Raw genomic sequence first — 16,051 nt, 5'->3', positions numbered from 1 at the left:
TATTGACACACTATATTTAACATGATAAAATGATATTTAAATATATCATTAAGTGTGTTAACAATGAACTACATACGTAAAAACAAGACTACTAACTCAAGAATTACGAAACGAGACTTATATGTAACGATTATCGTTGTAACGATATTTTAATGTATATATCATATTAAAAGATATTCATACATCATAATAATATGATAATATAATAATTTAACATCTCATTTGATATAATAAACATTGGGTTAACAACATTAATTGAGATCGTTAACTTAAAGGTTTCAAAACAACACTTACATGTAACGACTAACGAAGACTTAACGACTCCATTAGAATGTATATACATGTTGTGTTTTGATATGTATTCTTAAACTTTTGAAAGACTTCAAGACACATATCAAAGTACTTCTATTTAACAAAAATGCTTAAAATTACATCCTCGTTCAGTTTCATCAACAATTCTACTCGTATGCACCCGTATTCTTACTCGTACAATACCCAGCTTTTAGATGTATGTACTATTGGTATATACACTCCAATGATCAGCTCTTAGCAGCCCATATGAGTCACCTAACTTTCAAGCCATCCAAGGATCCTTTGAAGCTATATCCATTTTTATCATTTCCAATAGTTTTATCCAGAAAACTTGAGGTAGTAATGATGTTCATAACATCATTCGATTCATACATATAAAGCTATCTTATTCGAAGGTTTAAACTTGTAATCACTAGAACATATTTTAGTTAATTCTAAACTTGTTCGCAAACAAAATTTAATCCTTCAAACTTGACTTTTAAAATCAACTAAACACATGTTCTATATCTATATGATATGCTAACTTAATGATTTAAAACCTGGAAACACAATGAACACCATAAAATCGGATATACGCCGTCGTAGTGAAACCGGGGGCTGTATTGGTTTGGATAATTAAAAACTATGATAAACTTTGATTTAAAAGTTGTTCTTCTGGGAAAATGATTTTTCATATGAACAGGAAACTATATCCAAAAATCTTGGTTAAACTCAAAGTGAAAGTATGTTTTTCAAAATGGTCATCAAGATGTCGTTATTTCGACGGAAATGACTACCTCTTTAGTAATTGACATGTAACTTAAATTTCCGACTATAAACCTATACTTTTTTTGTTTGGATTCTTAAATTAGAGTTCAATATGAAACCATAGCAATTTGATTCACTCAAAACGGATTTAAAATGAAGAAGTTATGGGTAAAACAAGATTGGATATTTTTGATCTTTTTACTACGGGAAATGTTTAACAAATCTATACAAATCATATCCTAGTTAACTTATATTGTATTATACATGTATTATAATATATTATGTAATCTTGGGATACCATAGACACGTATGCAAATGTTTTGACATATCATATCAACCCATGTATATATATTATTTGGAACAACCATAGACACTCTATATGCAGTAATGTTGGAGTTAGCTATACAGGGTTGAGGTTGATTCCAAAAATATATATACTTTGAGTTGTGATCTAGCCTGAGACGTGTATACACTGGGTCGTGGATTGATTCAAGATAATATATATCAATTTATTTCTGTACATCTAACTGTGGACAACTAGTTGTAGGTTACTAACGAGGACAGCTGACTTAATATACTCAAATCTTTAAAACATAATAAAAATGGTTGTAATTATATTTTGATCATACTTTGATATATATGTACATATTTGTATAGGTTCATGAATCGATCCGTGGCCAAGTCTTATTTCTGAGGAAGGAAATATCTGTGAAAGTGAGTTATAGTCCCACTTTTAAAATCTAATATTTTTGGGATGAGAATACATGCAGGTTTTTTAAATGATTTACAAAATAGACATAAGTACGTGAAACTACATTCTATGGTTGAATTATCGAAATCGAATATGCCCCTTTTTATTAAGTCTGGTAATCTAAGAATTAGGGAACAGACACCCTAATTGACGCGAATCCTAAAGATAGATCTATTGGGCCTAACAAACCCCATCCAAAGTACCGGATGCTTTAGTACTTCGAAATTTATATCATATCTGAAGGGTGTCCCGGAATGATGGGGATATTCTTATATATGCATCTTGTTAATGTCGGTTACCAGGTGTTCACCATATGAATGATTTTTTTCTCTATGTATGGGATGTGTATTGAAATATGAAATCTTGTGGTCTATTGTTACGATTTGATATATATAGGTTAAACCTATAACTCACCAACATTTTTATTGACGTTTAAAGCATGTTTATTCTCAGGTGAATATTAAGAGCTTCAGCTGTTGCATACTAAAATAAGGACAAGATTTGGAGACCATGTTTGTATGATATTGTGTAAAAACTGCATTCAAGAAACATATGTCGATGTAATATATTTCTATTGTAAACCATTATGTAATGGTCATGTGTAAACAGTATATTTTAGATTATCATTATTTGATAATCTACGTAATACTTTTAAAACCTTTATTGATAAAATAAAGGTTATGGTTGTTTTAAAAATGAATGCAGTCTTTGAAAAACGTCTCATATAGAGGTCAAAACCTCGCAACGAAATCAATTAATATGGAACGTTTATAATCAATATGAACGGGACATTTCACCAGACTTCAAGCTAAAAACATACACATGTACGACACTTCTAGTTCAAGCCTATGGTTTCATTAACCAAGAGATTTCACCAGTTTCAGCTAAATTTGTGTAAAAATTGTGATTTGATCCAAGAAGAATCAATAAATTATCATCATCTTCGTAGTTATACAACTACGGTTGATGTATAATTGATTACTTAAGATTTCTTTTATGCTCTTTCTAAATTGGTATGTAGTTCATGAAATTGAGTACAAAATATATATATATGTTAGTTAAAAATGGATTTAAGGCTTAAAGTATATGTAAGATAGTTTTTATATATGAATTGAAAGTGTGCTAGTGAATTATGATGGGTTTATGATGTGGTCATGTATAAATGCCAGTTTTATGTTGTTATGATAGATGAAACCAGCTAAAAGATGATAAAAGAGGAAGAAAAAGGTTTACATGAGTTATGAAATGGGTGAACTTAGAATTATGCAAACCAAGTGTTTGGGGAAATGTTTGAATGAGTATATGTTATGAATTTGGGATAATATCACTATGGGAATGAATAAATTTAATTAAAATATTCTAAGTATTATATATTAATGTATGAAAGTAGTTGAAGAATGAATAAATGATCATTTAGTTAATAATGTTAATTAATGATATAGTCATATAAGTGCTAATATAAGGAGGGAACAAGAAAGGCTAGTGAGCACCAAGGAAAGTCAATGTGAGTTGTATAGGTAGTAACATGGGTAGGCATAGTGTGATTATAAGTGTCTGGATTGCATAAGTGCAATAGATCACTTAAGATCACATGGAAATGAATTGATTATGTGAAAATGTTTAGTTGTTTGAGGATACATGGGGGGTTAATGATACAAGTAATAAGTTTGACTCAATACTTGTATGGGAGAAGATAGAAATGATGTAAGTGATGGATTGACCATTTCTTGTACGGGAAAAAGGATATAAAATATGCAAGTGAAAGGTTTTAACAACCGCTTGTACAGGTAAATGTATAGGAATACGAGTATACTCAAGAAGTCGTTATAGGCCATAGTTGAATGGGAATCAAGTTATGATACTCTATGTATATGACACGTCATACTATGATATAAATGTTGCTTATTACTTATTATACTCTCACTAAGTAAATGCTTACATTGTATGTTATTATGGTATGTAGGTACTCGCAAGCATGTGGAGGGTAAAGAACTTGTCAAAGAATAAAGGAGAATTGGATAGTGTAAGTGTTATCCAAGCCTTCTTTTAAATCATGTCTTTGATTTCCGCTTGTGTAGACACCAAGTTTGTCAAGGGTTGGTTATATTTTGTAATGGTCAAGTTTATATAAACATGTATGGGGAACATTACTATCTTTTGTTAAATGACGCATTTTGACATATGAGATAGCCTTTAGACATGTTAATATAGCTATATTGTAGTAGTAATGAGAACTGGATGTTAGAGTTAGGTGGTGAACAAATTACATGACTTTGAGTAATTGTCAATGAAAAATATGTTTATAAACTGCATGTTCAGAAATCAGTGTTAAGGCGTGTTGGGCAGATTTATCGCGCGACACGTGGTTCTAAAGAATTTAATGTCAAGGATATATTGTTTGCAGGTATTCGAAATTGGTTGATATGTGCGACGCACAAATTTAATGCATGACGTGCTGTATCGATTGTTTTGGAGACAGTACTTTAACTTGATGATAGATGTCTGGACCAAGTTATGTTGCGCGGCGCGCAAGGTTATGCGCGGAGCGCAGTACAACTGGGACAGATAATTAGCATAATTTGATATAAGAAAAAAATTGTCATTTTCTGAAGTCGAGTTTAAGGGCGACTCATGCCATGATGCTACGGTATAAACATAAGGTTTGTCGATGGAATATCCTGAATCCATTCAAACTGTATGCATACCCTATCTGAGAGATGCATCTCAATCGTAGCCCAAAATAAAATCGAACCATGGTATGCCCACAGGTCTCTATCAGCTCGACACTCAGCGGGTAGTCGCTGAAAATCCAGATATATGGATGCTATTCAAACTGCAACAACATAATATAATAACTAATCAATTTTTTGTTTAGAAACTTCATATATATAGCCTTATTAATGTTATATTTATATATATATATATATATATATATATATATATATATATATATATATATATATATATATATATATATATATATATATATATATATATATATATATATATATATATATATATATAACTCGTTGTCACGTAACACTGTGAACACTGCAAGACACGTTACCAATACATGTGTCGTATCTCTGTTTGTCTGTGGTCCATGCCACTTACATACAAATTAACTTATATAAATATATATTACAAGAAATATATAGTTATAAATAACTAAACGTATAGAGTAGAAATAATATACCTCGCATCATACAATGAGTAAGCTGAGCATCCTATTGAATGTCTATATCCCAACGAAGAGTTGGCGCAAGGGTTGGAATCCTTGATTACAACCAATATTGTACTAAAAGCATCATACGATTTATGCCATTGTTGTCCTTATTCTCAGCGACACGACACATATTTCTATAGACTTGTGTGAGAACTCCACTACCCCAATTCAAACGACCCTTGGGACTAAACTCGACGATATTATACATAAATCTCAACGGGACATTGGTGGAACTAGTGTCAGGAAATAGAATGCCGCCAATTAGAGCTAACATGTATACTCTAGCACGTTGCTAATGAGACTCAACAGGGTCAAATGGGATGATACAACTCTTGGATTAAAGTGGATATTTTTATTTTTCCAGTTTTTAAATCCGTCTCACCAATATGAATTCCTAAATAGTGTGCAGCTGGAGGAGAGTTAATATAAATATATATACCGAATTAATTAATATATATTATATAATTAATATATAATATACGTATTTAATAATAATAATGATATACAATTAATATATAATATACGAATTTAATAATAATAATAATAATAATAATAATAATAATAATAATAATAATAATAATAATAATAATATACAGTTAATATATATACAGATTTAATAATAATATAATAATAATAAACGGAATTGTAAGGTATACGTTTTTTACTAGTCGGGAAGTGGAATGTATGCGTCTCTGGGCGCCACCTTTCAAGCAAAGCTGAAATAAGTGCGTGATCCACTTTCTGGTACCGGAGATTACAATATAAACCTAAATTCACTACTTCAATTTAATGGTAGACCCGAGGATCTATATCTTCGTTTTGAAGACTTTTGATATGATCCTAATAACTTCGATCACATATTCTTGGTTTAATTTTTTCACCTGTAATCTCACCCGTAAAAAACGAATAGGACCTAGGAGACTGTTGAGATTGTATAAACAAAAGCGAATCATTTACAAGGACCGATCTAGCATGAAAAAAATGCATTGATCTTTGAAACTTCGAAAGGAAGTTTAAGATTGAAATTGTAGTTTGATAGTGTGTTTAACCTAGCTTCAAAAGGCCGGTTTATATTTTAGAGCAAATCGGCATTAGGAATGTCGGTCTGCCACGTGACACTTTTTAACTGGTTCTTGTGTTAAATCAATGCCATTAAAGGGGACGGTCGGGTAGTCTTTTGCATTGAAAGCAGCATTCTGAATGTCGATTATCTAGTGAAATATCCAGCAGGATCTGCAAAATTGAAAAAGTACTTCCATGTGTGCAAGTCGGCATTCCAAACTCCAGTGTAACACCATATTTAAATTTAAAAAAATACAGCGAAAACATATTATATTAATATTGACAAACCATACATCGGTAATTTAACCAAGGTTATTACAGTCATCCATATGTTAACCAAAATCTTGTACATATATATTTAGGTATCAAAAGATAGAGATCAGAGTTATGTGTATCGAACATATCAAACAGACAAACTTTTCTCAGTACCCGGCATAAACATCCCAACCTGCAAGGAAAGAAATGTGAGGGATTAGCACAAGGTTAAGTGAATGGAAACATCCTAACAGCTATAAGCATCTAGCATCAAGCTAAATACAATTGAATAACACAGTAATTGAATAATCAATACAGTAACAAAAGGACCGGCGGCTTGCAGGCCATCAACTGCTAGCTGTTTGGGCTAGAGTTTATCGATAGTTCATGTTACAGGCTCCTTTGTATAGTAACCCAGAAATAGGGGATGCGTCATTTAAACTATACTACACGAATGGTAACACTTGAACCGACCCTCACTATTCAAGATTAACCTCTTGCCCAGCTTCACTATTCAAAGTCGGTTGTCAAGTTCATTATTCAAAGCCGACAATACCCATGTGTACATAATCATCAAAAACTTTATAGTACATCATATACTATCAATATCAGGCTAAACATAGCAAGACAACAGTAGCATAACCCGCTACTACATACGTATATAATAGTTAAGATAGTTCCACTCACTTGATATCAACAAGCACGCAGAACTCTAATATTATGAAGCCTTTTCCTTTACTTTATCACCTTTTTAGATTACTGTAATCACATAGAATCAGATACACTAGATCACAAGCTACGATTTTCACTCTTTGATTTTAATGATTTAGGAACAGAGAGTGTTTAGGGTGTATGATACACCAAAAATAGGAAATTGAGTACGTACATGAGTATATATCGACTTAGGGGTTTCTTCACTATGAGGAAACCTCTTTCATCTAACATACGGGTATTTGCAAGTTATCAAAAACACAATGTACCTCATTAGGCGGCCCTAATGAGGTCCAATTCACATAATGTAACATGTTTTATGACCCTTGTCACAAAACGCACACACCTAAACAATTAAATAATTATAAGCACATAATTATTAAAATCACTAATATTAATAAATTAATATTAACTAAGGGTAAAAAGGACATTTACTGCTAGGCCCGATTCGAGGTTGTTACAAATCTACCCCCTTAAGATGATTCCATTCTTGGAATCTGGTCCAAGCCAAACAATTGAGGGTATCCAGCTTTCATTAGCTCTTCTATTTCCCAAGTTAAATTGGAACCTAAACTGTGTTTCCATTCTATAAGTACCATTGGTATCTGTTTCTTACGCAGCTTGGTAACCTTTCTGTCAATAATCCTAACTGGTTCTTGAGACGACCCGTCCTAATCCATAAAGACGAATACAATAACATATGATTACATTGCGAGGTTTTGACCTCTATATGATACATTTTACAAACATTGCATTCGTTTTTAAAAGACAAACATTCATTACATCGAAAGTTGACAAGCATGCATACCATTTCATAATATATCAAACTATAATTGACTTAATAATAATCTTGATGAACTCAACGACTCGAATGCAACGTCTTTTCAAATATGTCATGAATGACTCCAAGTAATATCTCTAAAATGAGCAAATGCACAGCGGAAGATTTCTTTCATACCTGAGAATAAACATGCTTTCAAGTGTCAACCAAAAGGTTGGTGAGTTCATAGGTTTATCGTAAACAATAAAATTCATCATTTTAATAGACCACCAGGCATAGCCTGGGTGGCCACCAGGACTTCCAATGAAGCAAGAGGTCACGGGTTCGATTCCCTTCAAGGCAAATACCTTGGGGCGAGCTCCATTTAGTGACTGATTGATTAGAGGATGCTTTGCCTGGTAGCGGTGGAGGTCTGGCTTGCCGTTTACCCGGGGTTTACCAACTAGAGGGGAGCCATTATGGCTCGTCGCTACGGGGGTTCCTCGTAAAAAAAAAAAGATTTAATATCCCCATTTCCCATAAACATCATGCATAGAATTTATTCATATGGATTGAACACCTGGTAATCGACCTTAACAAGTTGCATATAGAATATCCTCATCATTCTGGGACAACTTCGGACATGATAAATCCGCCATAATTCTGGGAAAACTTCGGACATGATAAATTCGCCATCATTCCGGGAAAACTTCGGACATGATAAATTCGCTATCATTCCGGGACAACTTCGGACATGATAAACTCGCCATCATTCTAGGACAACTTCGGACATGATAAATTTGCCATCATTCCGGGAAAACTTCGGACATGATAAATTCGCCATCAATCCGGGAATACTTCGGACATGATAATTAGGGCATATTCAATTTTGATAATTCAACCATAGAATGTAGTTTCGATTACTTGTGTCTATTTCGTAAAACAGTTATAAAAGCATTTCATGTATTCGTAGTTCAAAATATATTTCAAAAGCATTTAATAAAGAAGTTGTAAAAACAGCGCATGTATTCTCAGTCCCAAAAATATAAAGAGTAAAAGGGAATCAAATGAACTCACAATACAATATTTTGTAGTAAAAATATACATACGACGGAACTGAACAATGCAGGGTTGGCCTCGGATTCACGAACCTCCAAGGAGTAGTCAGAAAAATATGCCCAAGTCCGGATTTAAACCCGCGACGTTCCGCTAACCCAATAACATCCTTAACCATTCTTCCATTTCTAATTTCCTGGAATTGTTCCTAAACTATTTATATTTACTCCTTTTCTATTTCAGTTTTCTTTTCCGCATTCTTGTTCATTATCTAGTGAACCCTCATCATCATAATCATTTACTTATCTATTATCATCATCATCTCATTTACGAATCATCTAAATCATAATCCTAATTTAATTATAATCATAATCACTTTCAGTCATTACCCACGTAATTCATCATCTTTATCTTGTTACGACATCATCATTCATTCTCACCACCTTCGGATCCAATAATGTGTTTAATTTAAATATAATGGTGATGGTGATGGTGATGGTGATGATGATGGAATACATATGTTCGTGGGACAAGTTGATCAACACAACAAATATATACCATTTAAAATCGAGCACTAGTAGTAATTCTCATCTCCTCACCAATTACTTTGTCCCATCATTATCCTCCTTGTCTACCATTTGCTTGACCAAAATTATAATACAGTAGCCCCACTTGATTAACATCATCAAGTGTCCATAAAAATAATTCGCCAGCTCAAAAAAAAAATTGAAAGTAACGGCCCACTACACAAGTTAATAGGGTTGGTTCGTCCGAGAAATAAACAAATACGACACATAGCTGTAACCTTTTCTTTTGTAATCCACTACCTAATAATTTATTGTAAGTGGGATGCTTAATGATTAAAGGTTGTCGGAAATTCTCTCCACTTTGTTCCACATATTATACGAGGCATAATGGTTTTTCTTTTTCTTTATGCTCAGGAATCAAACAACAAACACTCTCTTTTCTTGTTTTAATGCGTCGAATAAAAAGAAAAGAAACAGCAAAAGGTTGCAACAAAGTACACGGTTTCATGGCTGTTTTATCATTGGTATGGAGAGGAATAGTAGTAGTTATAATCGATGGTATAGATGGGGATTGTTAGTAGCATGAACTTGAGCATAACCGCAGCAAAGTAGAGGCTAGGGTGGTGAGGGTTTCGATGGTGATTCTTGTGTGGTTCTCCATCAAAGATTTTAGAAAGAGAGAGAGAGAGAGAGAGAGAAAAAAGATATAGGGACAGTTTATGGCTGCAGTAAAAATAGGAATAATAACAAAGGTGTGTTGGTTTTGTTTTGAGCTTGAAACAATATGTAGTAGCGGGCAATGAGTTTGTTTGATTTGTTAAACGATAAAATGAAACGTATGGTGGCGATTATATGGTTGTAGTGAGAGAAAAAGATATAGATAAAGAAGGGTAGCGTTTGGTGGGTTTAAAGATTAAAGGTGGTGATTTCGTGTAACAGAAATTGACAGAAGTGGTAAGTTATTGTTTGAGTTATGGTGGTGTTTATGGTTGTCATCGAAACATAAGAAGTAGAAAAAAAAAGTATAACAGCAAGGTTCGATGGTGTCACTTAGTTGATGGTTGGTGGTTGTCGTGTTTGTATTTGGTGAATAGTGGTGAATGTGGTGAAGAAGACGGTAGTCAGAGGAAAGAAATATGTATACCTATGTATATGTGCTCTTCTATCTATATAGAGAAAGTGGGATACTTATGTTGATTTTAAAAGGGAAGGGATCGACATGGAGAATCAAACCAAGAAGAATACAATAAATAAAAGAAAAGAAAGCGATGGGAAACTGAGTTTGTTTACATTGTAATGAGATCAGAGACATGAATCAATTCATAAGAGAAGAAACAAAAATGGAAAGATGATAGTGAAGTTGACTTGTCACAGAAAGCAGTCAGGGTTCTTCAAACAACAAGAAGAAACAAGAAAAGGAATAAGTCAGAAAATGACTTGTAACAAAATTCGTACATTCTTCTGTTACTGATTTCCATCAAATTTTGTTTTGTTCTTGTGATTGAATCTTGATTGGTACTAGTTTAGAGCCATAAAAATAAATTACATACTGTAGGATGGTAACGTGAAACAGATTTTGATTCTGTGTATGTTTTATTCCTTATTTAATTACTCTAAATTAATAATTATATTATTAATACAATAATACAGATTCATATATATATATATATATATATATATATATATATATATATATATATATATATATATATATATATATATATATATATATATATATATATATATAACTAAATATATATCTGCATTTATATATCATAATTAATCTTATTAGTGAATAAATATAACTATAATAATAATACTCTTAATATCATAAATAATAGTAATAATAATTTATAATAATATAGTAGTAATAATAATAATAATATTAGTAATATTAATACTGACATAACAATATTTTAAATTTTATATATATAGTATGTTAAATTAATAATATTCATAATATTGATATTAACATTGATATTGATTTTAATGATAATGATAATAATGAAAGTACTAATAACAATATTAATATAATATAATAACTATATTTTAACTTGTAATTTCATATATTAATATTTCAAATTTAATTATGTAATATTATATAACATATATATATATATATATATATATATATATATATGTGTGTGTGTGTGTGTGTGTGTGTGTGTTATATTGAATATTTACTATTTATACATTTTAATATAATAATAACTATGAATAGAAATTATATATATATATATATATATATATATATATATATATATATATATATATATATATATACACGTATTTATTTATAATTAATTTTTCGTGAATCGTCAAAACTGGTCAAGGTTAAATGAGTGCAAGAAAATATTTCAAAAATTTTGAGACTTAACATTACAGACTTTGCTTATCGTATTGAAATCATATAAAAATAAAGTTTAAATTTAGTCGGAAATTCCCGGGTCGTCACAGTACCTACCCGTTAAAGAAATTTCATCCCGAAATTTGAGTGAGGTGGTCATGGCTAACAATAAAAATGTTTTCATAACGAATATGAGCTGATAAATAGAGTTTTATTACTGTTGAGTAATACGAATAAGATAATTCGACTACTCGAAGAGTACGAGTGAAGCTATCACAAAAGAATGAAATGAGTAAATGCAAGTTCGTCTTAACCAGTGACATAGTTATGGTTGATTTCCTGAATTCAAGGGAAAAGATAGAACTATTAAGATAATATGTTTTTGATATGTTTAAAGATTAGATTGAATGTAAGAGTCATGTAATATGGCACATGATGACGGTAGGGTCTGTGAATCATCACGTTCCATTAGAAGCTCAGCATGACTTACTGTAATATAATCACGTTGATCAAGTGTCATTATATTATACTAACTCATGCTTCAGTTTCCAACACTACTTCAAAATCATTCATAATTCAAATTCGAATTTTTCAGAATTTTAGAAACTAAAACAGTTTCTTTTATGACATAACACAGATAGAGCGGAGAGATAATTAATATCGGACAAGAATATTTATGAAGATATCTTCAGAAATATTGAGGTTATTTATAATGAATGATACGATGATATCTTATGATTTTAGAATCAAATTGTGATGAAGAAATTAATTCACAATGAATTAGAATAATTAAGGAGCGAAGTATTCGCTGAAGATTTCATCAGAACATAATCATCAGGATTCTTTATGTACAAGTTTAGTCCTTGTGATTTGTTCAAAGTCTCCTTCATGGTTTGCTCAATTCATTTTTCAGTATCAAAATTTTTGAGCTTTTTCAACACTTCATTCTTTATCATCAAACTTTTGACAGTTACGATTGTCTATAGTTTCTGCTGCTTCATTCAGCTTTTTCAGAATTCAGTGTATTGATTCGTAGACTTGGTGCTTTTCAGAATTTCAGAATTGAAGATCATAACTCTAGGAGATAAATGTTATATGTATACACATAACTGTTGATGTAGAAACATTGCGAGATTCGAAATACTGATTGCTGATTCCCGATGATTGGTATGACAATTCTTGTTACAAGATGCGGATGAATGTTTTGATAATTATAATGATTTTTTGGAAAGTCAAAGATCAATGAAGTTGTTGGTAATTTTACTACTAATGTGGCGGAATATAAAAGGTTCCCCGGTAATAATAATGGAAAGGGTAATCGTATATATCAGGGTTATAATAGAGTTACTTTGGAGGAAAAGTCGAAGTTGTCTTGTTGGAGCTGTGACAAAATTTACTACTTTGAAAGGGACTACAAAGTTATTTTCTGTAATAACAACACCAAAGGAACTAGCACAGATACGTGTTAAACGTTTACTCAGGTTCCGAGTGTTTTCAGGTACATAACTATATGCTACAATCTTTTCTTCCGTAGATGAAGTGTGGTTGGTTCATCCTCTCGATTGAGGTGTTTTCAAGAATCATGAAAGGTTTGAATGCAGATTGTAATCGTCAAGATACAAATGAGGTTTATGATGAAATCAAGTGGAAATCTTGAAGAATTATTTAGTTTCATATGTTATAATCAATATTTTAATTCATTTTAATTGTCCAATGTTGGTAGTCCACAGTTGATAGTCCACAGTTAGCAGTTCAATAATTCATATATAGTTTAATATATAATATTCAAATTAATTAATACGTATCGTGACCCATTGTATACATGTCTCAGACTCGATCACAACTCAAAGTATATATATTATTGTAGAATCAACCTCAACCCTGTATAGCTAACTCGATCATTATTGCATATAGAGTGTCTATGGTTATTCCAAATAATATTTATAGATGCGTCGATATGATATGTCAAAACCTTGTATACGTGTCCCGACATTTAAAATGCGTAAAATAAATAACAGAAATTAAATGACGATAAATAAAATTGCGAGAATAAAAATTTTGATAAATAAATTGCGATAATTAAAATTGCGATAATTAAACTGTAATTGGGAAATAACAGTTAGCTAGGAACAGTTAGCTAGAATTTTGTTTGCATGGATTTTTACCAAAATTTCTCATAGTTAATTTGTTTATTTTTAACCAAATTTTATTTTGTCCAATATTTTCTTCATTATGCCACTTGTTGAATTCTGATAAGCCAAAATCCAAATATGAAATTGAATGAAAATGGTTATTCTGTGGTGAACAGATTCGTATATCTGTGAATGTAAGTAGGATAGTAAATGACCGTTGAATCAGATTCGAAGAATGTACAGTGTAACTTATTAATGTGAAATCTAAATATTTCTCGAGTATTACCTACCCGTTAAAATATTTTCACCATTAACAGTTTATACGATAGAATTTTTAATTACAATCTTTATGAAAATATACTTACATATATATTTTCTTCAGATGTAATCATAGATTTAATGAGTTAATATAATATTAATCTCATTTGATTTACCGTTAGAACTAGAATACATAATCTCTAAAACATTAGAGATTACATAATCGCCATGAAGAACGAAGATAATTGATGTAGAACGATACGTAGAATGATGATTATACTTCGAGGTATAGAATGAGATGTTGAGGCATGGATTGTTGATGGTACTGGTGCTGTTACTAATGGTACTGTTGGTGCCATTGATCTTGTTGAAGCTGGTAAATTTTGCACCATATTCTCCAAAAATCATTACTCAGGCGCGAAGCTCGTTGACTTCTTCGATTACTCCGGGATGATTGTCGGTAAGAACGAGCGAATGAATAAGGTTTAGAATCTGAGATAGTATGTAATCATGATGAGATATTCGGGAAAAGAGGGTGAAAATGGTATTTCGGGCAGGTTCACCGGTAAGTGCTTCAGGTTCTTTGCCAAGAGGTGAATTTGGTTGATGGAAAGGATCACCTTCTTTTTATCTCCAATAATAAAGTAGGCTACGAACCCAGCAAATGAATTGGTTGATTCATTCTGGTGACACTGCTTTCGAAGCTTAGGTGAAACTCCATATCTGAATAGCTGTCGGAATCCGAGGAATTCGAATTAGTTGAGGGATTCATCTTGTACGATCAGATGAAGGATTTTCGATAAGAAATAGATTATAGGATGTAGATTAGTACCCTGCAATACATAATTTACATATTCATATATAATACTAAAATCCCATATGTTACGGAGAAATCTACGGAAGCTGTCAGGCAAAGGTAACAATAACAGATACGCTAAGATATGAATTTATCTATACACTGTGTATGCAATAGAGGTAGTAAGATGTGTCTTAGACTTTAAGGATGATAAGCAAATAGATTTTGACACTAAATGATAAGCAAAACTTTTGACATGCAGACACGGTTGAAGTCCAGACCCACTAATGCATCTAAACAACTATCAGTTAGACACACTAATGCAAGACCTGGTTCGCTAAGACCACCGCTCTGATACCACATGAGATGACCCGTCCTAATCCATAAGGACGAATACAATAACATATGATTACATTGCGAGGTTCTGACCTCTATATGATACATTTTACAAACATTGCATTCGTTTTTAAAAGACAAACTTTCATTACATCGAAAGTTGACAAGCATGCATACCATTTCATAATATATTAAACTATAATTGACTTAATAATAATCTTGATGAACTCAATGACTCGAATGCAGCGTCTTTTGAAATATGTCATGAATGACTCCAAGTAATATCTCTAAAACGAGCAAATGCACAGCGGAAGATTTCTTTCATACCTGAGAATAAACATGCTTTCAAGTCTCAACCAAAAGGTTGGTGAGTACATAGGTTTATCGTAAACAATAAAATTCATCATTTTAATAGACCAAAATATTTAATATGCCCATTTACCATAAACATCATGCATAAAATTCATTCATATGGATTGAACACCTGGTAATCGACCTTAACAAGTTGCATATAGAATATCCTCATCATTTCGGGAAAACGTCGGACATGATAAATTTGCCATCATTCTGGGAAAACTTCGGACATGATATATTCGCCATCATTCCGGGAAAACTTCGGACATGATAAATTCGCCATCATTCCGGGACAACTTCGGGCATGATAAACTCGCCATCATTCCGGGACAACTTCGGACAAGATAAATTTGACATCATTCCGGGAAAACTTCGGAAATGATAAATTCGCCATCATTCCGGGAAAACTTCGGACATGATA

Source organism: Rutidosis leptorrhynchoides, chromosome 2 (genome assembly GCF_046630445.1).
Source record: "Rutidosis leptorrhynchoides isolate AG116_Rl617_1_P2 chromosome 2, CSIRO_AGI_Rlap_v1, whole genome shotgun sequence".
Classification (NCBI taxonomy): domain Eukaryota; kingdom Viridiplantae; phylum Streptophyta; class Magnoliopsida; order Asterales; family Asteraceae; genus Rutidosis; species Rutidosis leptorrhynchoides.
The sequence above is the reverse complement of the archived record's forward strand: the minus strand, read 5'-3'. Positions refer to the sequence as shown.